Source organism: Aulonocara stuartgranti (genome assembly GCF_965226115.1).
Source record: "Aulonocara stuartgranti genome assembly, chromosome: 22".
Lineage (NCBI taxonomy): Eukaryota > Metazoa > Chordata > Actinopteri > Cichliformes > Cichlidae > Aulonocara > Aulonocara stuartgranti.
This window is the reverse complement of record NC_138957.1, coordinates 36,888,068-36,913,446: the sequence shown is the minus strand read 5'-3', so window position 1 is coordinate 36,913,446 and position 25,379 is coordinate 36,888,068. Positions and strand designations below refer to the sequence as shown.

At 47.1% G+C, this 25,379-nt stretch overlaps 1 protein-coding gene and 1 long non-coding RNA gene across 2 annotated transcripts in view; both read left to right on the top strand.

Moving 5' to 3' along the window:
• LOC309699507 (uncharacterized protein) overlaps positions 1-25,379 on the top strand; it is a 72,380-nt gene that overhangs the window by 26,642 nt on the left and 20,359 nt on the right. The gene's annotated exons all lie outside the window — the stretch shown is intronic.
• On the top strand, positions 12,777-15,622 carry LOC309699569. Its single transcript, XR_014274393.1, has 3 exons — positions 12,777-12,848; positions 13,072-13,117; positions 13,851-15,622. It is a non-coding gene; the product is annotated as an uncharacterized lncRNA (long non-coding RNA).

Below are 25,379 nucleotides of genomic sequence, written 5' to 3'. Positions count from 1 at the left end.
GCAGATCTGCATCATTCTGTCCTGATCACAGTCCTGAGGTCAGATCCATGTCAGTCCATCTAGAACTAAGCTAGCATGTCACATGTAGCCCAGCTCTGCAGCCCTGAAGAAGCAGAGCAGCGATCTCCTCCAGAGCATCACTGAATAGTTGCAGATATGAACAGTTTCAGTGCCGTCCCCTCTCACTGACCTCCTGTTGCTGCTCCACATCACTGCTGTCAGATCACTGACTCCATCATGACTGTGGCTTCAAATCTACATCTCAGTAACAAACAGCAGCAAATAACTGACAGTGACCTCAACCTGAAGCTTGTGTCTGTGTTTCAGACATTGAGATTCCACTGGAACCTGGATTTGGACCTCTGATAGCTGGTGCAGTGGGAGGATCCTTGGCTCTGGTTGCTCTTGTTGCTGTAGCTGTGGGTCTGATCTTGTATCTTGGTAAGTCCAGTGTGCTGTTGTGTGTAATTATTGTTGAGCGGAGTTAAAATGTTTGTCTTTGTATCCTGTAAAAATGAAACTGTCCTGGTCTCAGACAGTGATGACATGGAGCTGTTACTGATCATCACATTTGAAACACATGAAGAAAATCATTGAAATGAATGTTATTAATCCAGGTAAAAAATCTCATTGAGAATAAAAATCTCATTTCCAAGAGAGACCTGGCATCATGGCAACAAAAGTCACATACCACATAGGTATATAACATTTAAAACAAATACAATATCCCATACAAACATGTGTAAAATATACAATAATGATCAAATTAAGAGTACATTAAAAACAATCACACTGAGTAAAAGAGTTATTCTCTCGTTCCTTTAAGACAGACTTAAACTCTCCCAAGGTAACCAATTCTAATAATTTCAGTTCCTTCTGCAGATTATCCCAGGAAGCAGCAGCAGCGTATTTAAAAGCCCTTTTCCCCAATTCTGTTCTGATTTTTGGGACAATCAATTGTATGATTTTGTTCGAACGAAGGCTGTATTGGTTGTGGTTTTTACACATATAAACACATAAATAAGATGGAATCAGCCCAAGGAGAGATTTATTGTCACGGTCTGGCTGGCAGACCGTGGGGATGTGGGGAAAGGAGGACCCAAAACGCAGACTCTGCGATGCAAACAGTGCTCTTTATTTACAGTGGAAAGCTGTAAACACAATAACTCCCCGTTGCTCCCTCGAACCCCATGTGCGTGCTTCCCTCCGACGTCTGTGCTCGTGCTCGTGCTCCCCGCTGTTGTGTTACTGCACACCCTGTGCGTGCTGCCCTCCTGGTCCCTCGTTTCCCCTGCAGGACAATACAGAAGCAGCCGTTAAACACTGAACCCGCGCGCACATACACGATCCGCACTTCCTCATGCTACACACTGACTTGGAGTCTTAGCTTAATGATCCCGCGTCGGTGGGAGCTCCAAGACTCTCCTAAGTAGCTCCCCCGACGAGCCCTGATCAGCGGCAGGTGTGTGGCTTCGGGTGTGGCCAGTCCCTCCGCAGGGCCACACCCCTCAGGCCTGCAGGTGGCCGAGCTCCATCCTCCAGGCACACCCGCAGACATACACACCCATACCTCGCCTAAACATATGAGTGGGACACAGACTAACACAGCACAGAGAAACACACATATGTACACGCACAGAGAAGGAGAAACGACACCAAAAATACATAATAATAATACACAGGTCCATGACTGCCCAGGGATCCTGGGTCGCCCAGTCCCAGGACCCTGACAGTACCCCCCCTCTAAGGGTCGGCTCCCGACGACCCAAAAACACAAACCAAAAAACAGTACAACCAACCCAGGGCGGGCGGCGGGAGGTCCAGGACGGAGGGCAGAACCAAAACAAGCCAAAACCCCCAAAGAAAACAACCCCCCCAAGGTCACAGTCCCAGAGTCCGGCCGCGCATCCCGCAGCGGAGCAACAAAAAGAAAAAACGCCACAAAACAGTCTCAGGCGGCCCATCAACATAACAAAAGAGTTCAGGGGGCCTACCTCGAGCCCAACGGCGGCGACGTAGCAGCTCCGGCGGACGGCCCCGGGTCCGGCAGCAGCAGCAAAACAGTTCAGGGAGCCTGCCACGGGTCCGGTGGCAGCGGCGCTGCTCCTCCGGCGGCCTGCCACGGGTCCGGTGGCGGCGGAACGGTTCTGGTGGCCTGCCACGGGTCCGGTGGCGGCGGCGCTGCTCCTCCGGCGGCCTGCCACGGGTCCGGTGGCGGCGGAACGGTTCTGGTGGCCTGCCACGGGTCCGGTGGCGGCGGCGCTGCTCCGGTGAGCAACAGCGAGGCGTGGCACCAGGTCCATGACGCGCCGATCGCTGACGTGGACGCACCGGACGTAGATGGCGAGGAGGCCGCGCTAGACGTGGAGGTCCCTCCGGTCCGCTGATCTCCGGCTCCGGCTGAGCAGGTCCCTCCTCGGCTGCTGGCAGCGCCGGTGGTTCCTTCCGCTCGCCGAGCTCCTCTGCTGGTGGTTCGCTGAGCTGCTCCTGCTCGCTGAGCTGCTCCTGCTCCGGCTCGCTGAGCTCCCCGGGCATGCTGAGCTCCTGCTCGGGCATGCTGAGCTCCTCCGGCTCGCTGAGCTGCTCCTCGGCTGGCAGCGCGAGCTCCTCCGGCTCGCCGGGCTCCTCGGCTGGCAGCGCGAGCTCCTCCTCGGCTGGCAGCGCGAGCTCCTCCTCGGCTGGCAGCGCGAGCTCCTCCTCGGCTGGCAGCGCGAGCTCCTGCTCCGGCAGCGCGAGCTCCTGCTCCGGCAGCGCGAGCTCCTCCCGTTCGCTGAGCACCCACTGGGGCCCGCAGAGCTCCCACTCGGGCAGGGCAGGTGCGGGTGGTGAGGTAGCGGCCAGTGAAGCAGACGGCTGAGGGGCGACTGCAGGCGGATGAGTTGACGGCTGCGCTTCAGCCACAGATGGACGATCCGGAGGCAACGATGGTGTGGCAGCCACTCCCGGTAGACTGGACAGCGATGCAGGGACAGATGGGTGAAATGATGGCAGAGGTGGTCCGGCCGGCATATCGACCTCCAACTGAGGATGAAGGCGAGAGGCTGACAGGACTGAAGACTGAGCCACCAGCTGGGCAGCAGGCTGAGGTGAGGGTGAGATGGCTACTATGAAGGGTGGAGAGGATGAAAATGTTACAGCTGGCCCAACAAATTCCAGGGGTCCAGAGGCAACTGAGACCTCCAGTTCGGTCTCTGGGGAAGCCCTGGGGAGAACCTCCGTCTCCATGCGGCCAGACTGAGCCAAAAAGTCATTTGGGTCTGTATGCTCGGAGCTCCCTAGCTCCCAGCTTACAGTCTCAGAGGGAATATTTGCTGGGTCTTTGGAGGTACAGCAAACAGTTTCTATTTTTATGTTTACAGAAAGGGAATTTATAACACCGGCAGAGTCCATTTCACTCACTGTGGCATCCAGAGCCGCTGGTCCTGAGCCTTCGACCAGCACAGGAGTGAGTGTGGATGTGGTTGAACGCTGCTTGCGAGGACGCCTTCTCCTCCGTGAAGGCGGGGCCGGGTGTATGGAAACAGTCTTCTGCTGTTCATCTGGGTTGTGATTTTCAATGACATGATTAATAGACACAAACGAGTCGGGTTTACTCACTGCGGTGATGAGCGCTGTAGGTCCGTTGCCAGCTGACTGGGCTGAAACCGCAGGAGTGGGTTGAGGCGTAATGGAATGGCGGTGGAGAGTGCGGCATGCCTTCCGTAACGGCGGATCAAACGATTCTGCCGCGAGCACCGACGGGAAAGCCCTCCGCCGACGCGTGAAAAACCAAGCGGCTAGAGTCTCTAGGAGAGCAGCCGAACTGTCCATGCTCGGACCACCCAAGCCAAATAGTTCAAAACTCGAGCTCTCCCTTAAACTAGCGACCAGGTGCCTAAGTTTGTTAATGTCCAGAATGTTCATGGTGAAGGTAGTGGATGAGAGATAATTGTCAAAGAACACTACCTGTATATGTCTCTTGGGTGGGTCTACAGCCTGGATTACGCTCCGGCAGTAATCCCATAGCTGCGTGAGCGATCTCTCCTCCGTGGCAACTCCTGAGTTTGCTGGGTCCATGGTGGTTGGCGGGATCATTCTGTCACGGTCTGGCTGGCAGACCGTGGGGATGTGGGGAAAGGAGGACCCAAAACGCAGACTCTGCGATGCAAACAGTGCTCTTTATTTACAGTGGAAAGCTGTAAACACAATAACTCCCCGTTGCTCCCTCGAACCCCATGTGCGTGCTTCCCTCCAACGTCTGTGCTCGTGCTCGTGCTCCCCGCTGTTGTGTTACTGCACACCCTGTGCGTGCTGCCCTCCTGGTCCCTCGTTTCCCCTGCAGGACAATACAGAAGCAGCCGTTAAACACTGAACCCGCGCGCACATACACGATCCGCACTTCCTCATGCTACACACTGACTTGGAGTCTTAGCTTAATGATCCCGCGTCGGTGGGAGCTCCAAGACTCTCCTAAGTAGCTCCCCCGACGAGCCCTGATCAGCGGCAGGTGTGTGGCTTCGGGTGTGGCCAGTCCCTCCGCAGGGCCACACCCCTCAGGCCTGCAGGTGGCCGAGCTCCATCCTCCAGGCACACCCGCAGACATACACACCCATACCTCGCCTAAACATATGAGTGGGACACAGACTAACACAGCACAGAGAAACACACATATGTACACGCACAGAGAAGGAGAAACGACACCAAAAATACATAATAATAATACACAGGTCCATGACTGCCCAGGGATCCTGGGTCGCCCAGTCCCAGGACCCTGACATTTATAGATAAAGATCAACCAATGGGAGAGTCTGAATATGCAAAGATGGACATTTAGCAGCAGCATACAAAGAACAATGATGTACATGATTTCCATAGCCAGTAATAAAACGTAAAGCACAATGGCACACAGTATCCAACCTCTTTAGGTAGTGGGCAGGTGCATTCATAAAAAGCAGGTCACCATAATCCAATAAAGGTAAAAAGGTTGCACGAATCAAATGTTTTCTCACTTGGAGGGAGAAACAGGATTGGTTTCTAAAAAAGTAACCTAGTTTTAGTTTTAACTTCGACACAAGCCTTTGAATGTGAGTCTTAAATGACAAATTCTGATCTATGATGATCCCTAGATAGTTGTAAGATGTGACCATTTCAATTTCAGATCCTTGAATTGTTTTAATCTCAGGAGACGTAGCTAACAACTCTTTGCCATTTGAGAATAACATGAACTTGGATTTATCTGGATTTAACACCAACTTAAGTTGAGTTAAATTGGATTGAACAACATCAAAGGCAGACTGCAGAAATTGCAGGGTTTGTGCTACTGAAGGGGATGAACAATGAATAATTGTATCATCTGCATAAAGATGAAATGCTGCATTTGACAAATTATCACAAAGGTTGTTTATGTAAAGAGGAAATAGCAATGGCTCTAATATGGAGCCCTGCGGAACTCCTTTGGATACTGGGAGAAAAGAGGAAGAAGACCCAGCAGCACGGACACACTGTTTTCTTGCTGACAAGTAATTTGAAAACCAACTTACAGCATTTACAGATAGACCAATATTGTTTAGTCTATTTGATAAAATAGCATGGTCAACTGTATCAAAAGCCTTTGACAAGTCAAGAAAAAGAGCCGCACAGTATTTTTTGCAGTCCATTGAATCAACAATGTCATTAACCACTTTAATAGCAGCAGTTATTGTGCTGTGTTGTTTTCTGAATCCTGACTGATGTTGGGAAAGAACTGAATTTTTGTCCAAAAAGTCTTTCAGTTGTTCACTAATGAACTTTTCTAGAACTTTTGCTAGAACACACAATTTAGATATGGGCCTGTAATTATTAACATCTAAAGGATCACCTCCTTTCAGCAAAGGGAGAATACACAGATCTACCGGAGATGCTGTAGCACAGGTCCTGCATACCACACTGAGCCATCTAGATGAGGGATGTGGGAACTATGTGAGAATGCTGTTTATAGATTACAGCTCAGCATTCAACACCATAGTGCCCCACACCCTCTCGGGTAAGCTCAAAGATCTGGGATTCAGTACATCTTTGTGCAGGTGGATTTATAGCTTCCTGACCGCGAGACCACAGTCAGTGAGAATAGGGGATGTGTACTCCCATACACTCTCATTGAACATAGGGGCCCCCCAGGGATGTGTACTGAGCCCCCTTCTCTACTCCCTCTACACCGCGGACTGCACGGCCAGACACCCCACTAATTCCATTGTGAAGTTTGCTGACGACACAGTGGTGGTGGGACTCATCTCTGGGAACGACGAGACGGCCTACCAGAGTGAGGTGGATGGACTAGCAAAGTGGTGTGAGGCAAATCACCTCTCCATGAACATCAGTAAAACAAAGGAGATGGTGATTGACTTCAGAAAACAGAGAGGTGAGAAAACTCACACCCCAATTCAGATCAATGGAACCCCTGTGGAGAGAGTCTCCAACTTCAAATACCTCGGTGTCCACATCAACGAGGACCTCACTTGGAGCACACACACGGACTTCCTCATTAGTAAAGGCAGACAGCGCCTCTATCACCTGAGGCGTCTAAAGAGGTTTAAGATCTCCAAGAATATACAGAGGAGATTCTGGGCAGGGATAGCTCAGTAGGTAGAGTGGTGGCCCCATGATCGGAAGGTCGGGGGTTCGATTCCCCTGAACAGCTACCCTGAGGTACCCCTGAGCAAGGTACCGTCCCTACACACTGCTCCCCGGGCGCCCAGTGGCTGCCCACTGCTTCACTGAGTGAATGGGTTAAATGCAGAGAGGGATTTTCCCCACGGGGACCAATAAAGTACAATTTCTTCTTCTTTCTTCACTGGTGTCATTGAGAGCATCCTGTGCAACAACATCATGGTGTGGTACGGGAACTGCACAGTACAGCAACAGAAAGCCCTGCAGAGGGTTGTGCGCACAGCTGAACGCACTATGGGAACATCTCTACCAGCACTGCAGGACATCTATGCTGAAAGGTGCAGATCCAGGGCCATCAGGATCATTAGGGATTCTAGCCATCCCGCCCACAAACTGTTCAGGCCACTGAGGTCAGGGAAGCGCCTCTGTAGCCTGAAAACAAGAACAGAAAGGTTCAGGAGGAGTTTTTTCCCACAAACTGTGAGACTCCTCAACCAAAACACAAACCGGACAACATGATGGACAATCTCACACACAGTACATAATTTGCACTTTACCTTTTTCTCTGAACCTTATCCGTACCTTATTGTATACATCTGTACTATGTAAATATGTATATTTTTTATAGTTTTCTCATTCAAATCATTACAGTGCAATATCTTGCACGTCATGGATATATACAGTGGGGCAAAAAAGTATTTAGTCAGCCACCGATTGTGCAAGTTCCCCCACTTAAAATGATGACAGAGGTCAGTAATTTGCACCAGAGGTACACTTCAACTGTGAGAGACAGAATGTGAAAAAAAAAAATCCATGAATCCACATGGTAGGATTTGTAAAGAATTTATTCGTAAATCAGGGTGGAAAATAAGTATTTGGTCACCTCAAACAAGGAAAATCTCTGGCTCTCACAGACCTGTAACGTCTTCTGTAAGAAGCTTTTCTGTCCCCCACTCGTTACCTGTATGAATGGCACCTGTTTGAACTCATCATCTGTATAAAAGACACCTGTCCACAGCCTCAAACAGTCAGACTCCAAACTCCGCCATGGCCAAGACTAAAGAGCTTTCGAAGGACACCAGGAAAAGTATTGTAGACCTGCACCAGACTGGGAAGAGTGAATCTACAATAGGCAAGCAGCTTGGTGTGAAAAAATCAACTGTGGGAGCAATCATCAGAAAATGGAAGACATACAAGACCACTGATAATCTCCCTCGATCTGGGGCTCCACGCAAGATCTCATCCCGTGGGGTCAAAATGATCATGAGAACGGTGAGCAAAGATCCCAGAACCACACGGGGGGACCTGGTGAATGACCTGCAGAGAGCTGGGACCAAAGTAACAAAGGTCACCATCAGTAACACACTACAACGGCAGGGAATCAAATCCCGCAGTGCCAGACGTGTTCCGCTGCTGAAGCCAGTGCATGTCCAGGCCCGTCTGAAGTTTGCCAGAGAGCACATGGATGATACAGCAGAGGATTGGGAGAATGTCATGTGGTCAGATGAAACCAAAGTAGAACTTTTTGGTATAAACTCAACTCGTGGTGTTTGGAGGAAGAAGAATACTGAGTTGCATCCCAAGAACACCATACCTACTGTGAAGCATGGGGGTGGAAACATCATGCTATGGGGCTGTTTTTCTGCCAAGGGCACAGGACGACTGATCCGTGTTAAGGACAGAATGAATGGGGCCATGTATCGTGAGATTTTGAGCCAAAACCTCCTTCCATCAGTGAGAACTTTGAAGATGAAACGAGGCTGGGTCTTCCAACATGACAATGATCCAAAACACACCGCCCGGGCAACAAAGGAGTGGCTCCGTAAGAAGCATTTGAAAGTCCTGGAGTGGCCTAGCCAGTCTCCAGACCTCAACCCCATAGAAAATCTGTGGCGGGAGTTGAAAGTCCGTGTTGCTCGGCGACAGCCCCAAAACATCACTGCTCTCGAGAAGATCTGCATGGAGGAATGGGCCAAAATACCAGCTACTGTGTGTGCAAACCTGGTAAAGACCTATAGTAAACGTTTGACCTCTGTTATTGCCAACAAAGGTTATGTTACAAAGTATTGAGTTGTATTTTTGTTATTGACCAAATACTTATTTTCCACCCTGATTTACCAATAAATTCTTTACAAATCCTACCATGTGGATTCATGGATTTTTTTTCACATTCTGTCTCTCACAGTTGAAGTGTACCTCTGGTGCAAATTACTGACCTCTGTCATCATTTTAGGTGGGGGAACTTGCACAATCGGTGGCTGACTAAATACTTTTTTGCCCCACTGTATTTATAAGCACAAACATATGGACTTTTACATTGTTTTTTTTATATATTTTTTACTTTTAACTTTTGTTTCTTTTCCTTTTTTTTTCTTAGCTTATGTAAAATCCTTTTTAGCATGTTTGCACAGTCGGGGGGAGTACTTTTTTAGCCAGAAAAAACATTTCACTGTATGTTGTACCAGCTATAACTACATGTGACAAATAAATAAAGAATTGAATAGGCAGATTTCCATATTACAGGGATCTCACTGTTCGAGAGGCTAAGATTAAAAATGTAAGTTATTGGTTCTGCTATAAAATCTGCAGCCAACTTAAGAAAATAGGGATCAAGTTGATCTGGTCCTGCAGATTTATTTAGATCCAACAGATTTAAAGCCCTGTGGACCTCAAAAACATTTAGCGGAGAAAAACTGAAGGGTTGGACCACAGATTCAGTTTGAGCGGTTGCAGAGAGACCCTCTTGTTGATTAAGCTGTTTTAAATCTGGATATAAAGATTCAAATAGAGATCCTGAAGAAACAAAATGCTCATCAAAGCAGTTTAGAATGTCGCATTTCTCTGTTAAAGCGCAGGAGTCTTTTACAACAAAAGTTGGCATCTCATTTGTAGTTATGTCCCCATAAGAAGATTTTATTATTTTCCAGAATTTTTTAGGATCGTTCAAATGTTTAGTAGTATTTGAAAGAGAATTCTGATTTGGCCTTTTTAATTAAGGAAGTTGAACGGTTTCTGAGCTCTCTAAAAATTAGCCAATCCGCTTCGGATTTAGTTTTTCTGGCCTTAGCCCAGGCAGCATCCCTTTTTTGAGTAGACTAGAGAGGTGAAGAGAAAACCAAGGGTTGTTTCTGCATTTTACTCTAAATTTGCGGATAGGGGCATGTTTATTTATAATTTTGATAAAAGTATCATAAAAATAATTCCATGACAGCTCAAGATCAGATCAATGTAAGAAATGTTGAATATCAGCTGCTCCAGTCTGTCAGCCTTCAAACACTTCACTTAGTATTCTATTAGGACTCCATGAGGGGGTCAAAGGTCACAGTCATGTGACATGATGTCAGACTTTCCTGTCTGCAGCTTCTGATCCAATAACTTTGAGCCCTCTGGGACATAAATGTAGTTTTTCTGTGCAGAACAGAAATGATTGATGTTTGCTGATAGTGTGCAGCTCGTTTCCTCCACCGTCTCCACTCAGACACATCTGCATGTAGAGCTGAAACTTTTCAACAACAGTTAGTCTGGATCACAGTAAACTGTAGGATTACACTTCAGCATGTGAGTCATTCACACTGCATGTTAATGAACACGCTGCTGACTGAGGCCTGATGATGATATCAGAGTTGAGCTGCTTCACACATGTAGAACAAACCACTGAGTTCATCCATCATCACTGACAGTCTGTGTTACGTCTGTTTACAGGACGCAGACGTGGAGCCAAAAGCAACCAAGGTAACATCTTTATTTTGCTGTCTTATGAAGTTTGATGCTCAGAGACTCGAGTCAGTCTGAGCCCATCCATTAACACGTTTAATCTGACAGTAACAGGACAGCAGCTGTCTGTCAGTTTGGTCCCTGCAGGATCACAGACAGTCTGTGACTCAGGTCCCTTCAGAGAGCTCTGCTCTCATGTTGGTCCCTGTGGTCAGTGTAGGTCAGCAGTTCATGTAACGAGCGCATGTTTAACCTGTGGGAGAACACAAACCCACAGAGAGGCTCCAGCTGAGTTTGAACCCACAACCTTCCTGCTCAGTGAAACCACCACAGCACCTGCTCACATCCCAAATACTGCATCTACTGCTTCTATACTGGAGGAACTGCTCCTGACACTTCCTGTGAAACACTGCCAACTAGTGGTGAAGTTTGAAATAAAGTGTTGTAAATGGTAAATGGCCTGTATTTATATAGCACTTTACTCGTCCCTAAGGACCCCAAAGCGCTTTGCATATCCAGTCATTCACACACTGGTGATGGCAGCTACATTGTAGCCACAGCCGCCCTGGGACGCACTGACAGAGGCGAGGCTGCCGGACACTGGCGCCACCGGGCCCTCTGACCACCACCAGTAGGCAACGGGTGAAGTGTCTTGCCCAAGGACACAACGACCGAGACTGTCCAAGCCGGGGCTTGAACCGGCAACCTTCCTATTACCAGGCAAACTCCCAACTCCTGAGCCATAGTCACTCACAATTGTGAGGTCTTTAAGAGCGACTCCTTTAAATGAGCAGCACAGCAGATCTTTGGTTCCTGCTCTCTCCTCTGTTTGTGCAGCTCAGTCTGCTGCTGAGCTCCTTCCTTTACAACAGCTGGGCTCCACACAGCCAGCTGTGAGCTTTGGCTCCACCCTGCAGTGGTTCACACCTCAGCCCGACAGGTGAAACATGGCTGCTGTCAGGTGTGTGCAGAGGACAGAGGTTCCTCTCTGTGACAGCTGCTCAGTTTCACTTTATGAAACAAACAGAAGAAAAACTCAGACGTACTTTTGACTTTCAGTTTCTCTGTGGAGTCACTGCTCTTTAACTTAACTCTGTTAAAATGTAATTTTTTATATGAACAGATGAAAAGAATCAAACATGAAGCACTGACTGAATAAATGTCATTTGGTCTTTTGTGTGTGTTTACAGCTTTACCTCTGGCTGTTTACACCACTACACCAGGTAAACACTTTATTTTTCTGCTCTGGTTTTTGGTAAACGTTATCTTTTAATTTAAGTTTTAACACATAAGCTCTTATTATTTGATGTGGTAATAATATTTATACAGCAGCAGTGCTGAAAACCTTAAAGCTGATTTTAACCTGCAGTTCATAAATAAAAGAAACAAACAGATCAGATCAAATGTTTCCTCACATGTGGAGCAGTTTGTCCTTAAATAACCTCGGTGTGTGTGAGAGAGAGAGAGATTACATTTTTTGTGGGGAACAAAAAATGTTTTTAGGAACATCGACTCATTTTCAGTCTTTGGTCCTTTTTCCACTTTTCTCCAGGACCCTTTGATGTGAGATGTTCAGGAACACTGGGGAATTACCATGTTTCTATTTATGGCTACAAATATAACCCAGTGTATACTCTTCCACTCTTAACTACATGACAGCACCACTTAGCGCTTTGGGTGCCTTGAAAAGCGCCATATAAATCCAATCCATTATTATTATTATTATCACCATAACCATTTGGAAACAGATCAATAAGCAATGAAAGGAATGACCTCACATCAGAACGATCACTACATCACATGAGTTTGCTGTTTTGCTTCATTCAGCTCAAAATGTTTGTCGTCTTTACAGGAAGTGTAGCAGCACCTACAGCAAAGGACGAACTTTAACATTTTGTGTCTGTTTGTAGGACGTGATGCTGACGACAAACCTTTCAGAGGCAGCAACCGTAAGTCTGTCTCAGCTAACGTGTATCAAGTTCAAAGTTTATTCGCCACATGCAGTGGCAGGTTGCCCTGCAGTGGAATGAACCCGCCCCCGACCTTACACACACAACACAGACATCACATGGGGATACAAGTCAGAGAACGGTTGCATTACAGAAAAACCACTGAAATGTACACTACAGTGGGGAAGGTACAAGAGGAAAAAAAGAGACCTCTGCTCATGCTGGGCGAGAACAGGAAACAAAAAAACTCCTCTGCACAGAAAGCACATAAATGTCCACAGCACCACATTATGGAGCACGTGACCAGCAACAGGGTTGGGTAGGGAAAAGGAGTAATCCCAGGCAACACAGCAGCCATCCTGCCACTGCGCCGACTCTCCAGCGCGGGCTCAGACCCGCCTCGTGTTCCCAGGAGGCAACAAGCATCGAAGGCATTGGAAAGGGAGGGGGGGATGTGTGAGTGCTTATCAGTGTATATGTATGTGTGTGCGTGTCCATAGTTCAGCTGAGACAGTGTCCTTCGCCTATCAGCCTAAGAAAACAGTCTTCCAGCCAACCCAGGTGGCCTTGCATGGAATGGGAAGAATAGTCATCACACAGTCGTTATCAGGGAGTTGTTGTTCGGCTCCAGCCTTGGGCCTGAGCAGCTGGCGCCGTGGTGTCCATATGTGGAATATTGTTGATGTATTGTTGATTGTAATTATAAGTCACATAATTTTGTACTCTGGTTTGACTGATTTTAAACTCATGTTGCAGCTGAATACTTTGTTTTTTCCCTTCACAGAGTCCATGGATATACAACCAGATTTTTAGCGTCTCTGGCGTCTCTTGTAAGTATCTCTGATGCACTTCACAGTTTGTTAACATAGGATAGTAAAAAGTGGACATACCGAGGGGGATGCACCAGCGTGGGATCGGTCTCACAACGCTGGACCCACACCTAGACGATCGATGCTAGCTGTTACACATTAATAAATGTGATGGATATGACATCTTTTAAAATTTGATTTCATTTATTTTACTAATAAATATCGAACCTGTAGGTTTTGAGCTAAACTAAATTAACTGAACTAAATTAAATAATACAACATATTACAAAGTTTACAAAATATAAGAAGTAGCTCTGATATATAAAAATTCAATTATAAATATCCAGAATACAGTGGTCCATCACTTATTGCGGGAGTTATGTTCTAAAAAAAACCTGTGACAGGTGAAATCCACGAAGTAGCCAGCTTAAATTTTTTATATTAAATATTATAGATGTTTTAAGGCTGTAAAACCCTTCACTACACATTTCTCTCAGACAGGCGTGAACATTTTCACATTTTTCTCTCTTGTTTAAACTCTCAAAGTTCAAACCTGAGCATTGTTCGACAGATGTGTAAAAACCTCAGCCACCTCAGAAAACAGAGACGACTCCGGCCTGCTGTATGTTTTCAGAATCTGAACCACAGTTAGAGCGAGGGCAGAGACAGCTTTGCCAAAGAAAATATGAGAATAAGCCAGAGCAGATCAGCGTCTGTGTTACTTGTAAAATAATGCTGTTGTTCATCCCTGCAGCTGATTCTGCCAAACAAGCTCAAGCCCAGGAGCCATCCTGAATCTTCTTCTAAAGACCAACAACAAGAACTTCCATCAGAGAGGACTTAAAGACTTGCAGGAACAACAGAATAATTTGCATTAATGATCAAGGAACTGACCTCCCAGCCCGTTGTTCCTTCAGTGGCTGGTTTCAGTCATTGTGCAAATGTCCTGTTTATAAGATTGAAACCTGCAGTCAGCTGAGACTGAAGACGTCACCTGATGATGACGAAACATTTCTCCCACTGAAACGTCCAGATGAACAGAATCAACTTTTTAGGCAAACACAGTGATATACCTTACGTTAAGAACAGATTTAACACTGAATTTGATCAATGTATTATCATAACCTGCCTTATACCGAACACTTTACGCAGCTGGATAGTGTAGTGGTAAGACTACTGCTGCGAGATCGATCAACTTTAGACCAGACAACAAACGACAGAGGCTCCGGAAAAGTGCAATCAAACGATGAGTTTTATTGTCACAGGAGAACAACCAACCGTCAGCATACGGAATGGGTTGCTCTGACAAGAATACACTGGGTTCTGGTTTTATAGGACAAGATAGCACACCTACGTCAATACAGTTCAAAAATACATGGTGACAGACGGGCAAAAGTTCAACTCGTGCAGACAAGGGTACATCACGTACATATAACCTTACACCGACATATAACTTCTCCTTTCTACATTACTTGCCTTTTAGGGTAATAACTTCAGGTCTTAGCATCTCTGAGAGCTAATAATGGACCCTCGTCATTAATCACTAAGTAGAGTACTTTTGCAGCCAGTCTCAAACTGAAGCAGAAGACTCTTAGGCCTTCACTCAAACCTGCTACTAGATTAATATGTGTATTGTAAGCATGCATGCAATTAATAGAATAGAATAGAATTTAGAATAGAATTCAACTTTATTGTCATTGCACATGCACAGGTACAGGGCAACGAAATGCAGTTTGCATCCATCCAGAAGTGCTTTAGTGATATAGATATATTACAATATATATTAGCAATAATATAGATATGTGAGTATATTACAGAAATGGGTCTATTATGGTATGTTATAATGTACACGGTATGAAGTATGTTGTGAATATTCTATAACTATAAGTATGTACAGGCTGTAGTGAGTACAAGCTATGTACAGGATATGAACAGGATATAAATATGAAAAACTATACAGAATATGAAATAAATAACTTTACAGAATCTGAGATATACAGCTATACAGAAATGGGAACTGTGCAAGTTGTAAACAGTTGTAGGATTAAAGATTATCGAATGTACAGAATGATTATTTACACAGAGCTATACAGTAGTGCAGTTAAGATAAGTGAGGGTGTAGATAGTTTCTACAGAGGCTATATAAAGTGCTAGTGGTTGTGAGTGGTGGTTCAGTCCATGTTATTATTGTGTTTGAGGGTACAGTTGTCCATTGTGGGTGTGTGTATGTTCAGTCCATGTGTTAACGTGGGTCAGATGTCAGGAGGCAGAGTTCAGGAGTCTGACAGCTGTGGGGAAGAAGCTGTTCCGGTACCTGGTGGTCTTAGTCCGGAGGCTCCTGTGGCGCCTCCCAGAGGGCAGGAGGGTGAAGAGTCCATGTGATGGGTGACTGGGGTCTTTGATGATTTTCCCAGCCCTTTTCAGACACCGCTTCCTGTAGATGTCTTTTATGGCAGGAAGTGGTGCTCCGGCGATGCGCTGGGCAGTTTTCACGACCCTCTGCAACGCCTTCCGGTCCGAGGCAGAGCAGTTCCCGTACCAGACTGTTATACAGTTGGTCAGGATGCTCTCGATGGTGCAACGATAGAAGTTCACCAGGATGTCTGAGGACAGGTGGTTCTTCCTCAGAGTCCTCAAGAAGAAGAGGCGCTGGTGAGCCTTCTTGACCAGCTTGGAGCAGTTGGTCGTCCAGGTGAGATCCTCGGAGATGTGGACTCCCAGGAACTTGAAGCTGCTCACACGCTCCACAGCCGTCCCCTTAATGTGGATGGGTGGATGTGGGTCAGCATTCCTCCTGTAGTCCACGATGAGCTCCTTGGTCTTCTCGGTGTTAAGCAGCAGGTTGTTTGTGTCGCACCACTCAGCCAGACGATCCACCTCCTCCCTGTAGGCGGCCTCATCGTTGTCACTGATGAGGCCAATCACCGTGGTGTCATCTGCAAACTTAATGATGGTGTTGGAACCATCAGCAGGTCTGCAGTCGTGGGTGAAGAGGGAGTAGAGGAAAGGGCTCATCACACAGCCTTGTGGTACACCGGTGTTCATTGTGGTAACCTGCTATGTTCTCATCTCCCCTCAGCATGTATCATCTGGACACTCTCACCAGTGAAGCTTAAAACCTTCTAGAATGGAACATCAACTCTTAACCAAGCACATTCATGCATTGTGTATAAAATGAACTCAACCTATAAAAATAGAAAGGTCAATGTGATGACAGACATATTCAATGCAATATAATCCCTGTAGGAAATATTACTGATAAATGATACTGTGAAACATGTTATTAATACATTCTTCATAAGGCAAATTATATGGTAGCAATAAAATCTCTGAATCCCAACACTACACACCTTTGGAGCTGGAGTCGCAAGTCTGATTCTCACCCAGTAACAAATAAAAGTTGTTGTTTTTAAGCTTATTGTTGTGCACCTCTCTGGACATCTTATACAGAGAGATGAACCTTTTGCAGGCAACAACCCGATTACCATGGCAACCGCTTTCTGCCCTCCGGTCAAGCCGGCATGAAGAGATAAGGAGGAAGAAAAGGAAAGGGGGGTGTTAGGACTAATATCTTACAATGAGGTCCAGAATTGATACAATCCACAATTTCGAGACTTCATCAGAGGTGTGAGCATCACAGCAGTTTGAGTTTGTGTCAAAGTAACTGAGGATAAAACAGAAAAACATGCAGCAGATTTTCCTGGAGTTCTGCAGTAGATCAAAAACTGAAGACAACCACGAATCAACATGTGAACATGACCTGATGCTGCTGAAGTGAAGCAGAGTAAAGTTACAGAGGTTTGATTACAGACACAGCTAATCTAGTCTCAGCTAAGCTATAATTTAAAAAAACTTTTACATTTCTTCAGTATTGAACAGCAGAAATTAGTCATTTAAAAACAAAAAACCAGTATCCAACAGCGCTGTAAACAACGGTAGACCGGTGGGTAATAAGCAAGCAAATAATGCAGAAAACAGATTTTTAGATGGGAAACTGTTCTTGAAGAACACTGAGAGATCTAGAAGTGTGATTTTATCATTGTGGAAGCAAAACGGCTAAAGGCAGAGGGAATTCATGACGATGTTTATGTGAAGCAAAATGTGAAGTTCGTCAGTTCAGTCAGTTTTTTGTTGGAGAGAGAAAAAACCTGCAGCTCAGAACCTAACACAAAAAAGACGTAAACACAAAGCACAGACGCAACCCATATATCGGGTCCGCGCGCTGTGTTTACGTCTTCTTTGTGTGGAATCCGTTTACCTGCTCTCATTTACTATTTTAGCTGTTGGGCGGTTGTTGAAATGAAAATTTTAACCTGAGATTCGATTTGAATCTGAAAATCAAAAGCAACCCTCTGCGCTATATCCCACTACCCAATACTTTAATTCAGTCAAAGCGCAGAGTGATGCTTCCAGCCCCGAAAAACGATAAGGATTCAAGGAAGCCTTATTGTGATTCTCATCGCATGTTTACACGAGATGGAATGAAATTACACACCCACGGTCCCAGTTTCCATAAAAACATTTGCAGAATGACGTAGTAATGAAGTAATAAAATAGTAATAGAATAATACAAATATGTGAAGTGCAACAACCAAAGTAACAGTATGGAGTATAGATATAGAAGTTTAAGTATGAATATTTTCGTGGCTCAAGAGTTGGGAGTTCGCCTTGTAATCGGAAGGTTGCCGGTTTGAGCCCCGGCTTGGACAGTCTCGGTCGTTGTGTCCTTGGGCGAGACACTTCACCCGTTGCCTACTGGTGGTGGTCAGAGGGCCCAGTGGCGCCAGTGTCCGGCAGCCTCGCCTCTGTCAGTGCGCCCCAGGGTGGCTGTGGCTACAATGTAGCTGCCATCACCAGTGTGTGAATGTGTGTGTGAATGGGTGGATGACTGGATGTTTAAAGCGCTTTGGGGTCCTTAGGGACTAGTAAAGCGCTATATAAATACAGGCCATTTACCATTTATTTTAGCAGGAAAGTGTCAGTAGTGATTACGGTGCTACAATATCAGTTCTTGTCCGTTATGCACTAAGAAGTCTCACAGCTTCTGGAATGAAGCTGTTTCTCAGTCTGCTGGTTTTGCATTTAATGCCCCTCAGCCTCCTGCCTGAGGGGAGCGGGACAAGAAGTGTGTGCTGGGTGAGTCCTGTAGACTCACAAGTAATGTGTTACTGTAATCCGATTACTTTTTTCAAGTAATGAGTAAAGTAAGGGATTACTATCGCAAAAACGGTAATTAGATTACCATTACTTTCCCGTAGGAACGCTGCGTTACTGCGTTACTAAAACCGTGATTTTTTGCGTGAATGTCTCACGACAGTGACGTAAGCGAGCGCGACGTTCGTGACAAAAGCTGTGTGCAGATCAACAATGGATCATATATCGAGTGCAGAGAGAGTATGAGCGTGCAGCGTTTAAAGCGTGGAAGTACTGACCTTACTTTGAGTTTGATTCCATAAAAAGTGACAAAAACATTAGTGTCCGCTGTGCGTGGGAAGAAAACTTCTTTTTACAGCGAAAAACCCCTAAACTTCCAACAAGCACCGAGTAGCTACGACGTAATGGGAAACTCACAAAGAAACTCGCGGATTCTTCCACTGACCGCGGCACACCTGCACCAGGGTAACCCTCCGCCTGCCCCACTCCTGCTTTACAGGTGAAAATAGAGCAACAGGACCGCTGAGTCTTTGACTTTATTTATTTTCTGCTGTGTTTTACTTGCATCTATTTGAAAGACTGAGTGTAAACACAAAAAATATTTTATTTTATGTGCTGGAATGTGCAGAAAATAGGTTTAAATGTTAAACTAATTTCTTCCAGTCAGAGAATGTTGCAGATAATTAAATCTTTGCTTGATGCATAAAGTTAAAAGATTAAAACTAATAAAACAAGTTTTAAAAAGAGACTTTTCCATTTGATTACATTTTGTATGATGGATTATGCAGAAAAAGTAGAATTGGGTATATATTCCCGGACTCTCTCATCATTGCTCTTGGGGACTTTAACAAAGCCAGTCTGAGCCATGAGCTTCCAAAATACAAGCAGTATATTAAATGCCCGACCAGAGAGGAGAGGACATTAGACCACTGCTACAGCACGATCAGCGGGGCCTATCGCGCGGTGCCCCGCGCTTCACTCGGACTTTCTGACCACGTCATGATCCACCTGATCCCCACGTACAGACAGAGGCTGAAGCTCTCCAAACCTGTCGTGAGGACTAAAAAACTGTGGAGCAACGAGGCTGTGGAGGAGCTTCGCACGTGTTTGGAGTCTACAGACTGGGACACAATGAAGGCTGCTTCTAACAGCTTGGACGAGTTTACAGACACTGTCACCTCCTATATCCACTTCTGTGAGGACAGCATTGTGCCATGACGCACCAGGGTGAGTTATAACAATGACAAACCCTGGTTTACTCCTAAACTCAAAAAGCTGTGGCTGGAAAAGAGAAAGGCGTTCAGAAGTGGAGACAGGGACTGCTACAGAGAGGCCAAGTACAGGTTCACTAAAGAAGTGGACATTGCTAAACATCAGCGCTCTGAGAAGATGCAGCAGCAGATCTCAGAGAATGACTCGGCCTCTGTGTGGAAAGGTTTTAGGAATATCACAAACTACAAGCCTAAAACCTCCCACTCCACTGATGACTTGCTCTTAGCCAACACCCTCAACGACTTCTACTGCCGTTTTGACGAGCCATCAGGCAGCCTTCACACCTCCAACGGCCCCAACAATAGAGACACTTTGGACACTAATTCCCCCACCTCTCCCCCCTCCATAGAGCCATCACCACCTTCAAACCGTTCACCTACAACACCCCCCTCCTCACCCCACACAAAAGAGGATTTCACACCACCTCCTCCCACTACAACTCTTCATATTCATGAAGCAGATGTGAGGAAGCAGTTTAAGAACCTGAATGCTCGGAAAGCTCCCGGCCCAGACGGTGTGTCTCCTGCCACCCTCAGACACTGTGCAAACGAGCTGGCCCCAGTGTTTTCTGGCATTTTCAACTCCTCACTGCAGGCATGTCATGTGCCTGCCTGCTTCAAGTCCTCTACCATAATCCCTGTCCCCAAGAAACCTAGGATCACTGGACTAAATGACTACAGACCCGTGGCTCTGACATCTGTGGTCATGAAGTCATTTGAGCGCCTGGTTCTCTCCCATCTCAAGACCCTCACGGCCCCCCTCCTGGATCCCCTGCAGTTTGCATACAGAGCCAACAGGTATGTAGATGACGCCATCAACATGGCCCTACACTTCATCCTGCAGCATCTGGACTCCCCAGGAACCTACGCCAGGATCCTGTTTGTGGACTTCAGCTCTGCCTTCAACACCATCCTTCCAGACCATCTCCAAGGCAAGCTTTCCCAGATGAATGTGCCTGATCCCATCTGCCGGTGGATCACTGACTTCCTGACGGACAGGAAGCAGCACGTGAGGCTGGGAAAGAATGTCTCGGACTCCCGGACCATCAGCACCGGCTCCCCTCAGGGCTGTGTTCTTTCTCCTCTGCTCTTCTCCCTGTACACCAACTGCTGCACCTCCACCCACCAGTCTGTCAAGCTAATCAAGTTCGCAGATGACACCACCGTTATTGGACTCATCTCGCACGGGGATGAGTCTGCCTACAGGAGGGAGGTTGAACGTCTGGCGTCCTGGTGCAGCCACAACAACCTGGTGCTGAATGCCCAGAAGACAGTGGAGATTATTGTGGACTTCAGGAAGCACACAGCTCCACTCCCCCCCATCATGCTGTCTGACACCCCGATCACCTCTGTGGACTCATTCTGCTTCCTGGGTACCACCATCACCCAGGACCTGAAGTGGGAGCCCACCATCACCTCCGTCATCAAGAAAGCCCAGCAGAGGATGTACTTCCTGAGGCAGCTGAAGAAATTCAACCTGCCAACACGGACGATGATGCAATTCTACACTGCAATCATCGAGTCCATCCTCACCTCCTCCATCACCGTGTGGTACGCTGAAGCCACTATCAGGGACAAACAGAGACTGCAGCGTGTTGTGCACTCTGCTGAGAAGGTGATTGGCTGCAGACTCCCATCTTTGCAGGACCTGTACACCTCCAGGACACTGGGGCGTGCAGCTCGAATCTCAGCTGACCCTTCTCACCCTGGACACAGTCTGTTTGACCTGCTCCCCTCAGGCAGGAGGCTCCGGCCCATTCGCACCAGAACCTCTCGCCATAAGAACAGTTTCTTCCCCTCTGCTGTCGGACACATGAACAATAACCGTATGACTGTTCCCACCACTAGCACATGACCCTACGCTGTGTTCACTGCATCATTCCATGTTTGCACTGATCACCACCTGCACTCATGTTTAAATCATGTATATATCTATCTACTTAGCACTTTTAATTCTTATTCTTATTTTTATTTTCATGTCTATTTAAGCGTAATTTATGACAGTATGTTTGCACTGAAGCACCGCAGCAATTTCCTAATGTTGTAAACCTGCTCAACATTTGGCAATAAAACCCTTTCTGATTCTGATTCTGATATTGGGGCGACCGTGGCTCAGGGGGTTGGGAAGCGCATCTGTATCCGGAAGGTCGCCGGTTTGATCCCTGGGCTCTCTGTCCTGGTCGTTGTGTCCTTGGGCAAGACACTTTACCTACCGCCTACTGGTGTTGGCCAGAGGCGTGATATGGCAGCCTTGCTTCTGTCAGTCTGCCCCAGGGCAGCTGTGGCTACAACTGTAGCTGCCTCCACCAGTGTGTGAATGTGAGAGTGAATGAATAGTGGCATTGTAAAGCGCTTTGGGTGCCTTGAAAAGCGCTATATAAATCCAATCCATTATTTTATATATATGTATATATATACATATATATATGTATATATATATATGTATATATATATATGTACATATGGATCAGTGAATCGATGTCTCGTTCACTCTTGGCATACAGCTTGATGTCATCCATGTACAGGAGGTGGCTGACAACTGCTCCGTTCCGTAGTCGGTATCCGTAGCCAGTCTTGTTAATGATCTCACTGAGGGGGTTCAGGCCTATGCAGAACAGCAGTGGGGACAGAGCATCTCCTTGGTAGATCCCGCACTTGATGGTGACTTGTGCTATGGGCTTGGAGTTGGCCTCTAGTGTTGTACGCCACATCCCCATTGAGTTCCTGATGAAGGCTCTTAGGGTCCCATTGATCTTGTACAATTCTAGGCATTCCAGTATCCAGCTGTGGGGCATTGAGTCATAGGCCTTCTTGTAATCAATCCAGGCAGTGCACAGGTTGGTCAGTCTGGTCTTGCAGTCTCGGCTGATTGTTCTGTCTACCAGTAGCTGGTGTTTTGCGCCTCTGGTATTCTTGCCAATTCCTTTCTGTGGTTGTAGGTATTGTCCGTAATGCTGCATTAACATCATCTAGCAGACCTTCTGAGGGTACTTCACGTAATCTTGGTAACCGGCTACGGGGGATCAAGCTTGGCCATTATCCTATTTTTCAGGTCAGTTCCTCTCGCACTCAACGATCCTTCTCCTATCGTACTTGGGGCTATGTACCCAATCTCGGGTGGGGGTGATGATATCTCCCCCCTGACCTGGCGTCCTGACTCCTCCTTGCCGTAGCATTTGTGTTGTACCTCGTCAATCTCTAGCTGTGAGAGCAGTCCCTTCTTTCGAATGTTGGAACACTGAGCTACTAGTTGTTTCGCCGTCATTGTGGATGTTGGGTATCGAAGAATCCATATTCATGTAGCCCCTTCCGCCGGGGTTACTTGCGTAGTAGCATTCCAACAACGCCCTGTTTTCATATCTTGCCCACCGATGCCTTCTTGTTCCAGTAGCCCACTTTTCGTCAGGGTGCCCTGGTTCCTCAACACCTGACGCGGACCTTGTTGATCCGGGCGACGTCCGAGCCGGCATGCCTTCATATTTATCTGTCTCGCTCATGTCTGCGGTAGGCTCGCTTAGCATAGGGGGTCTAGCCTTAGGACCCTTACTGGATACAGACGCCCCAGGCAGGAATCGAACTTGCGATCCTCTGTTCCAAAGGCGTGTAGTCTAACCACTACGCTATCCAGCTGCTTCACTGATCCACTACCAGGCTATACAGCAATGACATTGGAATGTCGTTCGGACTGGAGAAGTGTAGTCGGATGGTAACAAAGAGAGGGAAGGTAGTCAGAACTGAGGGGATTGAACTACCAGAAGGCAACATTGCAGACATAGAGGACAGTTACAAGTACCTGGGGATCCCGCAGGCAAATGGGAACCATGAAGAGGCCGCTAGAAAGGCTGCAACCACCAAGTACCTGCAGAGGGTCAGGCAAGTCCTGAGGAGTCAGCTGAATGGTAAGAACAAGATCCGGGCCATCAACACGTACGCCCTGCCCGTGATCAGGTACCCTGCTGGGGTAATAGGCTGGCCAAAGGAGGAGATAGAAGCCACTGACATAAAGACAAGAAAGCTCCTTACCATGCATGGAGGGTTTCACCCCAAGTCCAGCACCCTGAGGCTGTACGCTAAGCGGAAGGAAGGGGGCCGGGGACTGGTGAGTGTCAGCACCACAGTCCAGGATGAGACAACGAACATCCAAGAATACATTGGGAAGATGGCTCCAACTGACCGAGTGCTCAGTGAATACCTCAGGCAGCAGAAACCCAAGAAAGAGGAGGGAGACGAGGAACCATCATGGAAGGACAGGCCCCTGCACGGTATGTACCACCGGCAGATAGAGGAGGTGGCTGATATCCAGAAATCCTACCAGTGGCTGGACAAAGCTGGACTGAAAGACAGCACAGAGGCACTAATCATGGCAGCACAAGAACAAGCTCTGAGTACAAGATCCATAGAGGCTGGGGTCTATCACACCAGGCAAGACCCCAGGTGCAGGCTGTGTAAAGATGCCCCAGAGACAATTCAGCACATAACAGCAGGGTGCAAGTTGCTAGCAGGCAAGGCATACATGGAACGCCATAACCAAGTGGCCGGCATAGTGTACAGGAACATCTGTGCCGAGTATAACCTGGAAGTCCCGAGGTCAAAATGGGAGATGCCCCCAAGGGTGGTGGAGAATGACCGAGCTAAGATCCTGTGGGACTTCCAGATACAGACGGACAAAATGGTGGTGGCTAACCAACCGGACATAGTGGTGGTAGACAAACAGAAGAAGACGGCCGTAGTGATCGATGTAGCGGTTCCCAATGACAGCAATATCAGGAAGAAGGAACACGAGAAGCTGGAGAAATACCAAGGGCTCAGAGAAGAGCTCGAGAGGATGTGGAGGGTGAAGGTAACGGTGGTCCCCGTGGTAATCGGAGCACTAGGTGCGGTGACTCCCAAGCTAGGCGAGTGGCTCCAGCAGATCCCGGGAATAACATCGGAGATCTCTGTCCAGAAGAGCGCAGTCCTGGGAACAGCTAAGATACTGCGCAGGACCCTCAAGCTCCCAGGCCTCTGGTAGAGGACCCGAGCTTGAAGGATAAACCGCCCGCAGGGGCGTGCTGGGTGTATATATATATATATGTGTATGTGTATGTGTATATATATATATATATATATATATATATATATATATATATATATATATATATATATATATATATATATATATACACTCAACAAAAATATAAACGCAACACCTTTGTTACTGCTCCCATTCCCCATGGGATGGACGTAGAGACCTAAAATTCATTCCAGATACACAATATAACCATCCCTCCCAAACAGTGGTCACAAATCAGTCCAAATGTGTGGTAGTGGGCACATCTGCCATATTGAGATAATCCATCCCACCTCACAGGTGTGCCACATCAGGATGCTGATCTGACATCATGAGTAGTGCACAGGTGTACCTCAGACTGCCCACAACAAAAGGCCACCCTGGAATGTGCAGTTTTGTCTCACAGCAATGAGGGAGCGTGCAATTGGCATGCTGACAGCAGGAATGTCAACCAGATCTGTCGCCCGTGCATTGAATGTTCATTTCTCAACCATAAGCCGTCTCCACAGGCGTTTCAGAGAATATGGCAGCACATCCAACCGGCCTCACAACCGCAGACCTCGTGTAACCACACCAGCCCAGGACCTCCACATCCAGCAGGTTCACCTCCAAGATCGTCTGAGACCAGCCACCCAGACAGCTGCTGGAACAATTGGTTTGCACAACCAAACAATTTCTGCACAAACTGTCAGAAACCGTCTCAGGGACGCTCAACTGCATGCCCGTCGTCCTCATCGGGGTCTTGACCTGACTCCAGCTCGTCGCCGTAACAGACTTGTGTGGGCAAATGCTCACATTCGATGGCGTC